Below are 9766 nucleotides of genomic sequence, written 5' to 3'. Positions count from 1 at the left end.
TAAACGGTACGGGCCCGTGATAGGCAGTACGTTTATGGTTTACGCTTTTTAGTAAATCGTGCAGACCCGTGATAGGTGGCACCTCGGTAAACGGTACGGGCCCGTGATAGGCAGTACGTTTATGGTTTACGCTTTTTAGTAAATCGTGCAGACCCGTGATAGGTGGCACCTTGGTAAACGATACGGGCCCGTGATAGGCAGTACGTTTATGGTTTACGCTTTTTAGTAAATCGTGCAGACCCGTGATAGGTGGCACCTTGGTAAACGATACGGGCCCGTGATAGGCAGTACGTTTATGGTTTACGCTTTTTAGTAAATCGTGCAGACCCGTGATAGGTGGCACCTTGGTAATTGGTACTTTGGCCTGCGATAGGCGGTACAATTATGATTTACGGCCCTTCGAGGAGGGTTTTGGTTTGGAATTCCGAGTCCATGCATTTTGGCATATACGCATTGCATTAGGGTGCTTGGCACACGAGTCGTGTTTGAATCAAGTATATGATTGAGTGGTTTGAATTGGAATTGTTGTGGTAATTGTGTTGGAATTGCTAAGTGTTATGTATTGATTATTGTGTGTGAGTGCGATGGATTGTAAAACTGTTTCGAAAACCAATTCGTCGTGGTGATTGTGTGGGTTTTGCTAAGTGTTAAGTTTTGGAGTTATGTGTGAGTGTGATTGAATTAGTTTAAGTATTTTTGGAAGAATAAGCAGGGAAATCGATTTCCCAATCGATTGGATGAGTTGCAGGAAGTTCACTGAGTTAGTTTATGTGTTTTTGGAAGAATATGCAGGGAAATCGATTTCCCAATCGATTGGATGAGTTACAGGGACTTCCCTAATGTGACATAATCGATTTGCCAATCGATTTTATAATATGTTTTTCAAAACCAATTAAGGAAATCGATTTGGAAATCAATTTGGCCATGCATGAATTCAGCAAAAATCGATTTGGAAATCGATTGGCGTTAAGTCAGGGGCTGAGATATGCTGTCAATTGATTGCCCAACCGATTGCCTAATCGATTGAATTTAAGTCAGGGGCTGAGATATGCTGTCAATTGATTGCCCGATCGATTGTCCAATCGATTGAATTTAAGTCAGGGGCTGAGATATGCTGTCAATTGATTGCCCAATCGATTGAATTAAGCCCATAATTCAAATTTCACTAAAAACCTTCAGGAAATCGATTGCCCAATCGATTGGCTTAGTAGAAATTCTTATTTTGAGTTAGATAACAGATAGCTCATTGATTTACCAACGTCTTGGTTAGTTATGTATTATTTGATGGATTGAGAACCTTATTTTGATTTCATTTTTAATTGGCAAGCATTGCATGAACTTTTAGCATATGAGAAAATCCTTTTAAGGTGCATGCTTAGTTGAAAGGTTATTTTGTGCATTTAGAAACTTAAATGTTATGTGTTATCTATTATTTTCGGTTGGTGACCCTTTACAATTATTGTGGAAATCTGGGCTTTGGCCTCTGATGAGAGTCAGGACGATCCTACCGGTTCGTACCCTACGAACGGGAATGGAGATGGGAACGCTTGACTGCAGCTACGTTAGGAGGATCTCACGAGGCGCGTGGAGATCACTCAGGGTGTATAGTTTTTCGGTAGGATGATCAGATTAGGTTGATGTATAGGGACTAGACATCCTTCTTTTTGGGTTGGAGTATTTTGATTTGGAAAACTATACTTATACTAATATTGTCAGTTTGACATCTTATTTGAATGGGTCCCATGTACCATTTGTTGTTGCGTAAATGCTTTGGATTTATATTTGGAGAAACTTTTCCGCTGCATGTAAATTATAATGACTCAATTATTTATCCAAAGGCATTTCCTTGTTTATTTCTCTGTTTTAGTTTAATCTCTTTCAAAAAAAAAATACACCCTCGCTTTGAAAATCGGGGTGTTACAGTAGGGATCGGAGTATTGTGCAATACTTCTCCCGAAGTATTGTACAATTTTCCTTTTCCCACCTTCCGATGAGTAAGCGAGGACAAGTATAGCACGCATGTAGTGACACCCTAAATCAAATAGTTAAAACATAAGTACGGTTAATATATAAGTTTGTTTAAAACATAAGTAATTACATAATCAAGTAAGTAACTAATTACCTCGGGAATACTTTTGAGACCGACGTTGCAACTCGTGGTTTCACTCTCCATTTGTATTTCATGTTGGAGCTGATCCGGAAGTTGCTTGTCTTTGTTCGTATTCACCAAAAGTGCCACTTGCTCTGTAAGAATTTTGAGCTTCTCTAATACTTCCTCGTTGGAAGGTGTTTGGCGCTTCTCTTGAGAAAAATACATTTTGGGAGTTACGCCAAATCCTTTCCCCCTAACCCGACCGGAATACTCAGGGACATTAAACACTTTACCCAGAATGTCCCTGCAAGTATCCTTGTTGCCCTCTTGAGTTTCAGAACTTTGTTCGATAATCTCCTAAAATACATGTAGGATTAAAAAGATAAGTTCAATAGAATTTTTAAAATACAATATTAAAAAGTGTTCAAGTGATATTAAAGTGATAATGTTACTTACACAAAGTTCTACTACTTTTTGGACATTTTCATTATCAACAACTCCATCTTTATTAACACGTGCTTCCTTCCATAATCTATGACGACCCAAGGGTTGATCGGCTTGGGTGTCTTGTCGCTATTCGTTAAGATCATAAACAAAATAATACAAATTAGTAACACACTATAGTTTATAATACAAATTACTTCATTATATGAAAGTGATGTTTAATTACTTACAAGTTTTTGATCAAGGCGTGCATATCCTATACGTGATTTTTTGTATGGGTGGGTTGGATTGCTTGCCATTTCGCGATTTGCCTTACTAATATTCTATATAAAAAAAATTAGCAATTGTGTAAAAATTTAAAATACTCTACGAATATGAATAATAAAACACAAATGCTAATAAATTAATCACTTACGACAAATGCGGGGTCCAAACGTTTGGAAACAAATGCACTCCATTCCTCATTTGATATATAATGTTTATATATTTTTGGAGCTTCAACATTTGTGTTTCCTTCTCTATCTTTTAGATAGAAATTAGAGAGATGTGATCTAAATCCCCGATGGATTTTCCCAGCAACTCTCAAAACATATCTCTTTCGTTCCTCCTCAAGAACAAAAGTAGTCTGCAATGAACAAAATTATAAGTAAAGTATTTCAATGAAAAAACTTATAAATGACAAAAGAGTGGATCAAAAAACTTACTTTAATGTCATTCCATATTATATCTTTGGCATCCTTCAATGCCTTATCTCTCCAATCGTCAATCGTAATTGGGATGTTTTGTCGAACAACAGCCCCAATGTAACTAACAAACATTGAGCTGTTGGGGTCAATTGGCTGACCACTCTCATTCCAACCAACCTAATAAACTCATATAGTAAGTACATGCTATTAAAAAAAGATAAAAAATACACAGCAAACAGAGTATAGTATAGTATAACCTCAAACTTGATGTCATTACTCCTTGCTTTAATGACTTTTTGCAAGATAGTTGCACCAAGTTTGACTTCATTTTCATAAGTCTTAGAGGTGCCAACTTCTTCATTTTGACATTCTAAATCTTTGTTTGTATCCATTTAACTAAAACAAGTTCAACATGCAGTTTAGTATAACATCAACAAGCTCAACATGCATCATGCATTATTCTAAGTACATATCAGTATATCTTAAACAAGCTCAACATGCATTTTAATGATTACAAAAAATTAATAACATCAATACATGAATAATGAGGGTTCGAAGAAAGACGAAATGCGAAGAAAAGAGGGTTTGCAGAAAGTTCACAGAAATACGGTTTGAAGAAATACGTAATGAGGGTTATGTATTTCAATGAAAATATATTGTGTGCAATGGGAGAGATGATCTTGGATGGAAATAAGGTTCGAAATGAAGGAGATGATCGTGGAAATAAGGTTCGTAATGGACGTGATGATAGGGTTTGCAAAAGAAAAGAAGAACGATGAAGGTTGAGATGATAGTGAAGTTTACGTAATGAATAGGAAACTGAAGCGGTTACTGTTATATATACGTAACCCTTTTACAATGCTTTTTTATAAGTCTTTTACAACGCTTGTTTGAAAAGCGCTCTAAAATGCGTCTTTATTTAAATTTTCAAAAGGCTCTTTTACAGTGCTTCTCCCAATAAGCATTGTAAAAGTCCTTCGTTTTTTATTATGTTATATGAATATTTTTTTAAAGCCTTTTACAGCGCTTTTTCAAATAAACGATGTAAAAGGTCTCATTATGTTAATTTTAAAAGGGTATTTTACAACGCTTATTTGAAAAAGCGTTGTAAAAGACCTCCTTGTTTTATTATGGTATATGAATGTTTTTTTTAAAGCCTGTTACAGCGCTTTTTTAAATAAGCGCTGTAAAAGACCTCATTGTTTTATTACAACGCTTCTCTTCCTCTTCACCAAACTTTTCTCGTTGTATGCATCTTCTTCACAAACATCAAAGCTTACTCTCTCACAATTCAATCTCCACCTCAACACCCTTTTTCTCTCTTTACATCCCTTTCCTTCTTAAATCGTGTGCTAATTCATCGATAAGTGGTTCGAAACTTGGTCTTCAGGTTCATTCCCATGTTGTGAAAAATGGGTTTTGTTAACAATCTGTTTTTGGGGATTCCCATGATGCGTACAAGGTGTTTGAAGAAAATCATGTTAGATAAGGTCATGTTAGGTGTCTGATGAATTTTATTTTTAAAGCCTTTTACAGCGCTGTAAAATGTCTATTTTATTTTTAAAAGGGTCTTTTACAACACTTTTTCAAATAAGCGATATAAAATGTCTCTTTATTTTATTTTTAAAAGGGTCTTTTACATCGCTTTTTCAAATAAGCGCTGTAAAATGTCTCTTTATTTTATTTTTGTGTTTGGTTTATTTGGGTTGGGATGACATTAAAAACAGTGTTATCATTGCCTTTATCACAATACTTTAGGAGATGATGAATTATTAGAAATGAGAACTTCTGAAGAATCTATATATGCACTGAGAAAAAGTGAATCTCTCAGTTCAGTTCATGTAAATTACTAATTTATATTCAGTTCAGTTCATGTAAATCAAGCTAAATATAAAACACTCATTGTTACATGAACTTGGTATAAAACACTCAAATCAAGCTAAATATAAGCAGAAAATAAATTAATCAGAACTTAGTATAAAACACTCAATTCAGATTACATGCATATTTACAATAACACAGTTCAGATTACATGCATAGCTTATATAAAACAATTAAACATATACATTAAGATGCCCTTCTTCTTTTCCTGGTGACATTCACATTTGTTTGTCCATTTACAATACGAAACGATGGATTAATCCAAATTCCCTCATCATGATCATCTCTAAGATATAAACCATCATCAGTTGAATCAATTTCATGTGGTTGTTGTGATGTTGCAAATAAAAGATCATTACCAACATCTTCATCATTATTGTTATCATCACTTATTTTATTGGTCGATAGGACAACAGACCATTTATCATCAGAAGGATCAGTGACATAAAACACTTGTTGAGCTTGCGACGCTAAAATAAAAGGCTCGTCTTTGTATCCCACCCTATTAAAATCGACAAGCAAGAATCCTGACTCATCAATCCGAACGCCATTATTATTATCGACCCACTTGCAACCAAATATAGGAACACGAAACATTGTGTAGTCTAACTCCCATATGCGCTCGATAACCCCAAAATATGATAGATTTGCATATATTGGGTTTTTGTCTTTTGCACTTGAGACATGCATCGCTTCAGCTACGAGAGTGACTCCACTATTTTGCATAGTGGTCTGATCATCTTGTTCTTTGGTATAAAATGTGTAGCCGTTAATAACATAACCAGTGTAAGAAAAGACATGTAAGCTCGGACCATTTGCTAGCCACCTCAATCTATTTGAAATTGATCCGGGGTCTATATCAAATTTTGACATTATGTGATTTTTTAACCATGTTACAAAACTTCGATTGTGCTCTCGAGTTATCCAATTTTGATTCCTATTCATGTTCAAACGAGATAACTGATCAATGTGTATTGTAACATACGGTTGAACCTCATCATCATTGTGCAGAACATACAATTGTGCCTGCTCCCATTCTGTCCTTGATATAGTCAGTAGTCTCCTTCCAGTTATCCCTTCTCCTGATAGTCTTCCCGAATGACGAGACATGGGAAGCCCTATGGATTCAACATTGGACAGATATTCAGTACAAAATTCAGCAGCCTCTTCAACAATGTATCGTTCAGCAATACAACCTTCTGGTCGACTTCTACTTTTTACGTACCCTTTTAATATTTTCATATATCGTTCTATCGGATACATCCATCTCATATAAGCTGGCCCACAAAGTTGTGTCTCCTTAACCAGATGAACAGTAAGGTGAACCATTATATCAAAAAACGATGGTGGGAAATACATTTCAAGCTCACACAAAGTAACAACAATTTCCCTCTGCAATGTCGGTAATTTCTGAGGGTCGATCACTTTACTACAAATTTCCCTGAAGAAGAAACATAATCTAGTTAAGGCTAGTCGAACTTTTTCAGGTAAAATGGAACGTATACCTATTGGTAGCAAATGCTCCATTAGAATATGACAATCATGGGTCTTCAAACCTTTTAACTTGAGGTCTTTCATACAAACCAAATTTTTAATGTTTGAAGAGTATCCTTCTGGAACTTTAACTTCGTGTAGAAATTTACATAAAACAATTTTTTCCTTTCTAGATAGAGTATGAGCGGCTGGAGGTAGATATGTGCGATTTCCTTTCTTTACTGGAGCCAATTCATTTCTTATTCCCATATCGATCAAGTCCAATCTTGCGTTGATGCCATCTTTAGACTTTCCTGGAACATTGAGTAACGTACCAATAACACTATCAAATACATTTTTTTCAATATGCATCACATCGAGGAAATGTCTTATATACAATGACTTCCAATATGGCAATTCAAAGAAAATTGACTTTTTCTTCCACCCAGTTTTCACCAGCTCTCCCGCAAAAGGTTTGCCAAATTTATTGGTCAAACCTTGTACTTTTTCAAGTATTTGATATCCAGTCGGTGCTAAAGGAGCTTTACCTTCCTCTGATTTTCCATTGAATGCATTTCTCCACCCACGATACTGATGACTATAAGGTAAAAATCTACGATGTCCAAGAAACAGAATGCATTTCTCCACACACGATACTGATGGCTATAAGGTAAAAATCTACGATGTCCAAGAAACACATTCTTCTTACAATGTTTCAATCGCATCCAATTTGTACTCTCTTCACATCTAGGACATGCACACTGACCTATAATGCTATATCCTGATAAATTACCATATGTTGGAAAATCATTAATTGTGTCGAACAACATAGCCCTCAAATTGAAACGTTCTTTCTTATACCCATCATAAACTTCCACACCTGTCTCCCACATACGTTTTAAATCTTCAATTAAAGGAGTCAAGTATACGTCGATATCATTCCCCGGTTGTTTGGGTCCAGAAATTAACAGAGACAACATCATAAACTTACACTTCATACATAACCATGGAGGTAGGTTATATATTACGAAAATCACAGGCCACGTGCTATGTGAGATGCTTTGAAGACCATGTGGATTCATTCCATCAGTAGAAAGTGCAAGTCTTAGATTTCTTGACTCTATCCCGAATTCAGGATACTCGTGATCAATTTTTGCCCATTGTGGGGAATCTGCAGGGTGTCGAAACATTCCATCTCTAATTCTTTCATCTGCATGCCATGTCAAGTGTTTTGAATCTTCTTCACTGCGATACATGCGCCTAAATCTTGGTATTATAGGAAAATACCACACGACTTTTGCTGGAGTAGATTCTTTCTTCTTATATCGAGAGACATTGCATTTCGGACACGCCTTAAGTAGTTCATATTCGTTTCGAAATAAAATGCAATCGTTAGGACACGCATGAATCCTTTCGTAACTCATGCCAATAGAACACAAAATATGTTTAGCCTCGTAGGTTCGACTGGGAAGTTCATTATCATCTGGCAACATATCTTTTATGAGTGTTAATAATTCTGTAAAGCTTTTATCAGACCATCCATTACTCGCTTTTAAGTTGTACAACTTTAATATCGCTGACAGTCTTGTGAATTTAGTACAACCATTATATAATTCTTTCTCTGCATCACTCAACAAACTTTCAAACATTTTAGGACAATCTCGAAGATCTTCTTCAACTGCTTTTGCAATCTCATCAACTCGGTCCGGCTCATATGTATCTGTATCGAAGTCAGTTGAAGCATATGTCGAACTATTCTCAAAATTAATGTTTCCTTTTTTTTTTTCTCACCATGTCTTATCCAACATGTGTAGCTTTGATCAATTCCATTACATACTAGATGTCCTTCTAATTCATCTTCTCTAACACGTTTTCCAAAACAACATTTTAAACAAGGACAAACTACTCTATTTGGATCTTTTGCATTCTTCACTGCAAACTCAACAAACTCCTTCACTCCAATTTCATACTCTTTTGACAATCGATTGGCTGAAATCCATTTCCTATCCATATTATACCACCTATATAAATGCAGTAACAAAAATAATAAGCTTTCAAAACATATCAACAAGTTTCAAAAAGAAACCAATATCAACTAACAATTTCAAAACAGAACAGATCATGTGGTATGAGTTTTTGACAATTTTTGACAATTTCAAAACAGAACAGATCATGTGGTATGAGTTTTTGACAATTTTTGACAATTTCAAAACATAACAGATCATGTGTAAAAAATACCTTAGACAACGTAGATGGCCGCACAGTACGTAGAGGATATTAGGGTTCCCAACGTATATAATTATTTGAAAGATGTAGAGGATATGAGGGTTTCCAACGTATATAAAATTGATTGAAAGCGCATGTATTTTACAGCGCTTGTGAAAGAAGCATTGTAAAATAATACGCAAAAGCGCTGTAAAAGCCTTATAACATTATGCGCAAACGCTATATGACCCTACAACAGCGCTTTTTTCACAGCGCTTGTCAAAAAAACGATGTAAAAGGCTCCGTTATTTTTAAAATATACTTACAACAGCGCTTGTATTTAGCAAGCGCTGTAAAAGGAGCGCTATTAAATGTCATTCTTGGCGTAGTGTAATAAGCAAAGAATAAAAATATATTTGAAGATATTAGAATGAGATGAATCATAATATAGTATAACATATATTTTAGAATGAAACTTAATATAAAATATGTAAAAAAAAATATTTTAGAAGATATTATAATAAAACTATATTTTAGAATGAAACTTAGTATAAAATATATAAAAAAAAATATTAAAAATATAACATAAAGTATTGTATTACTGATAAAATTTTAAATATGGTGTAGCGCTGATCTATGATTATCATCATTCCATAACAATGCCCTTTAGATGAAATATAAAGAGCAAGGAAGAAATATTAATAGTGGAAGAGTGAAAATATAAAGAAGAGTGAAGTTGTGAAGAGTGGAAGAGTGAAGAAATATGATCATAGACATGGCCTATTTATAAACAAGACAACACTTTGAATGACCAATAAAATATTATGCATGGCTTCACACAATAAGCACTTTGAAAATACACACTTTTGGATGGAGAAGATAAAACATGATGGCAAGGATTAGATTGGACGGAAAAGACTAGAAGACTGAACACCTAATGAACCACCTCCATTAGATGCATCTCTTGAGATTGGAATGAAGTTTA

The 9766-nt window shown here is 34.9% G+C and overlaps 1 long non-coding RNA gene across 1 annotated transcript; it reads right to left on the bottom strand.

Annotated features, from left to right (window-relative positions):
- Positions 1–8244: 8244 nt before the first annotated feature.
- LOC140918959 (uncharacterized) lies at positions 8245–8917 on the bottom strand. Its single transcript, XR_012161457.1, has 2 exons — positions 8815–8917; positions 8245–8597 (listed from the first exon to the last, which is right to left on the bottom strand). It is a non-coding gene; the product is annotated as an uncharacterized lncRNA (long non-coding RNA).
- Between the last annotated feature and the right edge of the window lie 849 nt (positions 8918–9766).

The sequence above is a fragment of the Cicer arietinum genome, chromosome 7, assembly GCF_000331145.2.
Source record: "Cicer arietinum cultivar CDC Frontier isolate Library 1 chromosome 7, Cicar.CDCFrontier_v2.0, whole genome shotgun sequence".
NCBI classification, from domain to species: Eukaryota; Viridiplantae; Streptophyta; class Magnoliopsida; order Fabales; family Fabaceae; genus Cicer; species Cicer arietinum.
Note: the sequence above shows the minus strand (reverse complement) of the source record. Positions and strands in the feature narration are given on the sequence as shown.